The sequence below is a fragment of the Muntiacus reevesi genome, chromosome 3, assembly GCF_963930625.1.
Source record: "Muntiacus reevesi chromosome 3, mMunRee1.1, whole genome shotgun sequence".
Classification (NCBI taxonomy): Eukaryota; Metazoa; Chordata; class Mammalia; order Artiodactyla; family Cervidae; genus Muntiacus; species Muntiacus reevesi.
This window is the reverse complement of record NC_089251.1, coordinates 247,961,097-247,969,147: the sequence shown is the minus strand read 5'-3', so window position 1 is coordinate 247,969,147 and position 8,051 is coordinate 247,961,097.

Genomic DNA, 8,051 nt, shown 5'->3' with positions numbered 1-8,051 from the left:
TTCTCAGTTCACCACTTTCTAGGTCACTTCTCTCACTGCTGTTGTTGAGTTCTAGGTCTGCCTCAGTTCTTCAGGGGCAGAGCCACTGAGCACCGCCCCCCCAACCTGAACTCCTCATCTCTTGTTCCCCCAAATCACCTGCCCCCACCTCTGCCTGCCAATCACTACAACTGTTGTGTCCACCTCTGTCTAAGGTCCGCCTCTACCCGTTGCCTCGATTTTCAACCACTACTGCCTGAGTCCTTCCCATCACCCGGTCCAGGTCTGTGCTGACGGGGCTCTGAGTGGACACTTGCTTTCTGCTGCCTGAGTTCTCCATACGCTGCCGCCCAAGGTCAGTCTCAACGCTCAGCATGACATCTCTTCTCCTGCTTCACACCTGCCAGTGTTCCTTGACACACACCTCTCCCGGGCTGCCACCTTTCTTTTTGAATCACACAGTCACCCGCCCTGAGGCTTCCCCACTACTACCCAATATGCCAGCAAATTTGGAAAACTCAGCAGTGACCACAGGCCTGGAAAAGGTCAGTTTTCATTCCAACCCAAAGAGGGCAATACCAAAGAATGTTCAAACTACCGCACAATTACACTCATCTCAGATGCTAGCAAAGTAATGTTCAAAATTCTCCAGGCGAGGCTTCAACAGTGTGTGTACTAAAAACTTTCAGATATTCAAGCTGGATTTGAAAAAGGCAGAGGAACCAGAGATCAAATTGCCAACATCCGTTGGATCATTGAAAAAGCAAGAGAGTTCCAGAAAAACACTTACTTCTGCTTTATTGACTATGCTAAAGCCTTTGACTATGTCAGGTCAGTTCAGTCACTCAGTCATGTCCAACTCTTTGCAACCCCATGGACTGTAGCACACCAGCCTTCCCTATCCATCACCAACTTCCAGAATTTACTCAAACTCATGTCCATCGAGTAGGTGATGACATCCAACCATCTCATCCTCTGTTGTTCCCTTCTCCTCCTGCCTTCAATCTTGCCCAGCATCAGGGTCTTTTCCAGTGAGTCAGTTCTTCACATCAGGTGACCAAAGTAATGGAGTTTCAACTTCAGCATCAGTCCTTCCAATGAATATTCAGGAGTGATTTCCTTTAGGATTGACTGGTTTGGTCTCCTCGCACTCCAAGGGACCCTCAAGAGTCTCCTCCAATGCCACAGTTCAAAAGCATCAATTCTTCGGCACTTAGTTTTCTTTATGGTCCAACTCTCACATCCATACAGGAATACTGGAAAAACCATTGACTGTGGATCACAACAAATTGTGGAAAATCCTTAAAGAAATGGGAATACCAGATCACCTTACCTACCTCCTGAGAAATCTGTATGAAGGTCAAGAAGCAACAGTTAAAACAGGACATAGGACAACAGACTGGTTCCAAATTGGGAAAGGAGTACATCAAGGCTGTATATTGTCACCCTGCTTATTTAACTTATATACAGAGTATATAATGTGAAATGCTGGGCTGGATGAAGCACAAGATGGAATCAAGATTGCAGGGAGAAATATCAATAACCTCAGATATGCAGATGACACAACCCTTATGGCAGAAAATGAAGAGGAACTGAGGAGCCTTTTGATGAAAGTGAAAGAGGAGAGTGAAAAAGTTGGCTTAAAGCTCAACATTCAGAAAACTAAGATCATGGCATCTGGTCCCATCACTTCATGGCAAATAGATGGGGAAACAGTGGAAACAGTGACAGACTTTATTTTCTTGGGCTCCAAAATCACTGCAGATGGTGACTGCAGCCATGAAATTAAAAGGATTGTTCCTTGGAAGAAAAGCTATGACCAAGCCAGATAGCATATTAAAAAGCAGAGACATTACTTTGCCAACAAAAGTCTGTCTAGTCAAAGCTATGGTTTTTCCAGTAGTCATGTATGGATGTGAGAGTTGGACCATAAAGAAAGCTGAGCGCCAAACAATTGATACTTTTGAACTGTGGTGTTGGAGGAGACTCTTGAGGGTCCCTTGGAGTGCAAGGAGATCAAACCAGTCAATCCTAAAGGAAATCACTCCTGAATATCCATTGGAAGGACTGATGCTGAAGCTAAAACTCCATTACTTTGGTCACCTGATGTGAAGAACTGACTCACTGGAAAAGACCGTGATGCTGGGCAAGATTGAAGGCAATAGGAGAAGAGGATGACAGAGGATGAGATGGTTGGATGGCATCACTGACTCGATGGACATGAGTTTGAATACATTCTGGGAGTTGGTGATGGACAGGGAGGCCTGGCGTGCTGCAGTCCATGGGGTCTCAAAGAGTCAGACATGGCTGAGTGACTGAATTGAACTGCAGAAACTGGGTTTGTCATCCTTTTCTCAGATCCAGACGCTCCCTGAGTGGAGGAAGCAGGCGAGGAGGGGGGTGTACATGCCTACAAGCGGGCAGCAGGGCCCGACCTTACCCTCAGGACCATCACTCCCATCAGCTGCTGAGGTCTCCACTGCCGAGTGCAGGGGGCTCTGGCCCCATCGGGCTGGTTTGCTGAGGTCAGCTTGGCCTCCTGGGACCAGCTGGACTGTCTCTCAATCTTTGAGGATGGAGGCACATGGATGGGGGTGTGACCTCAAAATTTTCAACTTAGAGCTGCAGTTTCCAACTGCCGCGCCCGTCCCCCCCCCCCCCCTTCCTCTTTCTTCTCCAGGTAGGTTCCAGGCACAAGACTACAGGAGGCATTTGATGTCAGTGTGGAGTCATTCTCTGAGTGAGGTTGGTGGGGCGGCTCCTCTGAGTACCAAACGGGCGCTGGATCATCCCCAGGGCCAACCATGGGTACTACCGTGAGGCCCCATGCCCCACCACATTCAATGTGGCCCCTGCTATCAGGACCGCTGCACCCCAGATGCCTCCACAGGATGGCTGCCAGGTATTGGGCTGTCTGGCCCAGTGCCTCCTGCAGGCCCAGGCTACAAGCCTAGGAGGAAACCCAGGAAGGGCTCCTGCCGATAAATCTCCGCCAAGTGCACGGCCAGGCCCCTACCCTCAGTGATGTAGCCAAAGGCCAGGGGCATCAATGACAGCCCCCAGCCGCCCAGTGTCCATCCTCCCGGGGCCACTGAAGCTGGACCCAGGATGCCCAGGACTCTGTCACACCACTTGCCCACATCCTCAGCTGTCCTCCAGCACATGACCTGCCTTGGCCCAACTGAGCCCCTAAATCTTCTCTTGGAAAGGTGGTCTCACTGAGGAAGGGCGCTGGGAGAGTTGGGAGGACCGCTGTCTCAGGCTCCAAAGGTTATCATCACAAACCGGGGTGTCCTAAAACAACAGACAGCTATTCTCTTATAGCTCCGGAGTTCTGCTATGGCCTACCTTGTGTCCCTTCCAAATTCTCATGTTGAAGCCCTTACCCCCGGGCGATGGTATGTGAAGATGGGGCTTTGTGGAGTTCAGGCTTAAATGCCGTCCTGAGAGTGGGGCCCTCATAATGGGATTAGTGCCCTTTTAAGGAGGGTCACCAGAGAGCGTGCTGTCTGTCACTCTTTCTGCCATGCGCTGGCCACAGTGAAAGGGCAGCAGCCTGCCAGCCAGGAGGAGGGCCCACACCAGAACCCAGCCGGGCCAGTGGGTGAGGCTCAGACTTCCAGTCTCCAGAACCGTGATGACATTGATGTCTGTTGTTTAAGCCACCCAGTCTGTCGTGCTTTGTTATGACAGCCGGAGCTGAATAAGACAAGGCCAGAAGTCCAAAATCAAGGTGTTGACAGGCTGGTTCCCTCTGGATGCCGGAGGAAGGACAGGCTCCACACCTCACTCCTGGCTTGTAGTGGCTGCCACAACCCTTGTTGTTCCCTGGCTTGGGGCACTATAACTACAGTCTCTGCCTCTGTCTCCAATGACCGTCTCCTCTGCCCCACCAATGTGGTCTCCTTTTGTGTCTTTTATAAAAAACACCTGTCATTGAATTTAGGGTGGGTCTGAAAGACAATCTGATCACAAGATCTTTAATTCAATTTCATCTGCAAAGATCCTATTTCTTTTTTTCTTATGTGACAATATTCGGACGCACTTTATTTTTGTGCTCACTCAGTCATGTCCAGCTCTTTGATACCACAGGGACCGTCGCCCCCCAGGCTCCTCTGACCTTGGGATTTTTCAGGCAAGAATACCGCAGTGGGTTGCCATTTCCTCCTCCAGGGTTCTTCCTGACCCAGGGATCAAACTCACATTTCCTGTGTCTCCTGCACTGCAGGCAGATTCTTCACCCATTGAGCCATCAGGGAAGCCTCTTTATATGGGTTCATACTCTGCTATACTTAATTTCATTCATTTTTTGAGAAACTGAAAACAAAATGGGAGATTGAGGTAACTTGAAGATTATTTCCAACCAGTATCTGAGTCTTGCAGTATCTTTTCTTCCCATTTCTTTATAAATTTTTTGCAAATAATCATCATTTTTGACCCATATCCAGCATACATAGCTTTTCACTGATTCCTAACTTAAGACAACTAAAACTTACAATCATGTGATGGTATAAATTTTAAAATTATAGTTTGTACACCTTGACAATCAAGATAGTCTGAAGTACAAAAATTGTCCTTTAGAAGAATTACCTTTTTAAAATATTAGACCTGCTAGTTAACCTACAAAAAAAATACAAGTTTCACATTTCTCCAAAGAAGACATACAAATGGCTAACAAACACATGAAAAGATGCTCAACATCACTCATTATCAGAGAAATGCAAATCAAAATCACCATTGTACCATTACACGCCAGTCAGGATGGCTGCTATCCAAAAATCTACAAGCAATAAATGCTGGAGAGGGTGTCGAGAAAAGGGAACCCTCTTAAACTGTTGGTGGGAATGCAAACTAGTACAACCGCTATGGAGAACAGTGTGGAGATTTCTTAAAAAACTGGAAATAGAACTGCCATATGACCCAGCAATACCACTTCTGGGCATACACACTGAGGAAACCAGATCTGAAAGAGACACGTGCACCCCAATGTTCATCGCAGCACTGTTTATAATAGCCAGGACATGGAAGCAACCTAGATGCCCATCAGCAGACGAATGGATAAAAAAAGCTGTGGTACATATACACCATGGAATATTACTCAGCCATTAAAAGGAATTCATTTGAATCAGTTCTAATGAGATGGATGAAACTGGAGCCCATTATACAGAGTGAAGTAAGCCAGAAAGATAAGGAACATTACAGCATACTAACACATATATATGGAATTTAGAAAGATGGTAACGATGGCCCTATATGCAAAACAGAAAAAGAGACACAGAAGTACAGAACAGAGTTTTGGACTCTGTGGGAGAAGGCGAGGGTGGGATGTTTTGAGAGAACATCATCGAAACATCTGTATTACCTATGGTGAAACAGATCACCAGCCCAGGTTGGATGCATGAGACAGGTGCTCGGGCCTGGTGCACTGGGAAGACCCAGAGGGATTGGGTAGAGAGGGAGGTGGGAGGGGGGATCGGGATGGGGAATACATGTAAATCCATGACTGATTCATGTCAATGTATGACAAAAACCACTACAATATTGTAAAGTAATTAACCTCCAACTAATAAAAATAAATGAAAAAAGAATACAAATTTCAGGTGTCTTTCAAATACCTTTTGTAGATAGTCATCTGCTAGTATACAATATATGCATGTTTCTAGAAGATTCCTCCCCCGCCCCAGCCTATTCATGACATTCAACAGAACTCTTTACATGAAAATATGTTTAAAAACAAACACTTTGAGGGGATTTATGTACCCTTAAACAGGGTGTGTTATTTCCCTTTGTTTCAGATATGAGGCACAAACTTCTGAATTTAAGCTCTATGAGGCATAGTACACAGCTCCAATTTACAAATAAAGGGGTTCTCTGTGGTTTGGAACTGCCATATCATGCAAAAAGGGAAAGATCCTCTGTAAACAGGTCCACTGCAATGTGTTAAGTGAGTCATGAAACAGCTGCTTGCCTTGAAAGATCCTATTTCTAAAGAATGTGACATTGACAGGTAGCAGAGGTTAGGATTTGGGGGGACCACCATTCAACCCATATTGAGCACTACCCAAGAAGAGCTGTGGGAATGAGTGGCCGTGGGCAAAGAGGAAATCCTCCCAGGAAGCTCCACGGGGAGCCAGGAGTGGAGGGAGCTCATTGAACTCAACCCCTGACATCTCTCACAACAGATTCAGCGCTCACCCCTACCCGCGAAGCCCGAGACCCAGCCTGGAGAGAATTACAAAGCAGCTGAGCCGACTCAAGGGCTCCGTCTCCCTCTGTGGCTGGGGGCATCCCAAGTCGCCATTTCAGACACCCAGGCAGAGAGCTGAGCCTGTAACCTCCAGCCTTTCTCCACCCCAAAGCATGAAGCTGCTGGCACTTGGGGGAGCTTTTTAAATACACGGGAAGCCTTGGGAGAAGGCCCTGATGGAGGCCAGAGCCCTCAGTCAATCAGGTCAGTGTCCCCTCTGGGGTCAGGAGTGCCAGGACTCCTCCGACCAGGGCAGGCCTCGGAGGATCGGGGAACAGCCTCCCTCCTACTGGCCTGAGGCAACAAGAGGCACAAGACCCGGTGCAGGGCAGGGAGGCCAGCGGGTGAGAGGAGGGATGCTTCCGGCTTCAATCCTTTTGTGGACATGAAGCTTAACGGCCCACAAAACACTCTTACCTCTTCTAGCCCCTCAATCCTCATCAGATCCTTCGAGGTGGAGGTTACTGTTATCCTTGTTCCCATTGGACACGTGAGAAAACAGAGGAGCGTGGCAGAAGGGTCTCAGCAATTTAAAAGCTGCTGAGCGGCTACACAGCAACAGAAACCATTCACAAAATGAAAAGGCCACCTACTGAACTGAAAGAAATATTTGCAAATCATATATCTGAAAAGGAGGTAATATCCAAAAAATATAAAGAACTCATACAATAGCAAAAAAAAAAATCCAATTTTAAAACAGGCAGAGGACCTGAATAGACATTTTTCCAAAGACGACATGCAGATGGCCAACAGTCACAGGAAAAGACCTTTAACATCACTATCCATCAGGAAAATGAAAATCAAAACCACAATGAGGCATTACCTCACAACTGTTAGAATGGATATTATCAAACAGACAAGAAATAACAAGTTTTAGGAAGAATGTGGAGAAAAGGGAACCCTCCTACACCGTTGGTGGGAATGTAAATTGGTGCAGCCCCTATGGAGAACAGTATGGAGGTTTCTTTAAAAACTAAAAATAGAGCTACCCTATGATCCAGCAATCCCACTCCTGGGCATGTATCTGGAAAAAACTCTAATTTGAAAAGATTCGTAGCAGCACTATGTACAATAGCCAAGACATGGAAGCAACCTAAATTTCCATCAACAGATGAGCAGATAAAGAAGATATATATCTATATACACATACACACAATGGAATACTACTCAGCCATTAAAAAATGAAATAATGCCATTTTCAGCAACGTGGATGGACCTAGAGATTATTATACTAAGTGAAGCAAGCCAGAAAGAGAAAGACAAATATTGAACGATTTCATTTATATATGGAATCTACAAATAATTACAATAATTTAAAAATCCAAAGCCAAGCTCATAGATACAGGGAATAGATTGGTGATTGCCAGAGGGTGAAGATTGGAGGGGAGAGGAACAAAATGGGTGAAGGGAACCAAAAGGTACAAAGTTTCAGCTATAAAATAAGTAAGTCCTGGGGATGCAATGTACAGCATGGTGACTATAGTTAATAATACTGTACTGCATACTTGAAAGTGCTAAAGAGAGTATATCTTACAAGTTCTCATCATAGTAAAAAAAATTTTTGTGACCATATAAGGTGACAGATGTTAACCAGACTTACTGTGGTCACTGTTTTGCAATGTAAACAAGTACCAAATCATCATGTTGTGAGCCAGAAGCTAACATACTGCTACATGTCATTTATGATTTTTTTTTTTGCTTTATTTTCTTTTAAAAAAAAATATAAAAGAACATGTGTTTATTATTTTGACCACACCCCACAGCATACAGAACTTCCCCAGTCAAGGATCAAACCCCTGCCCCTGCACTGAGAGTTCAGACTCTT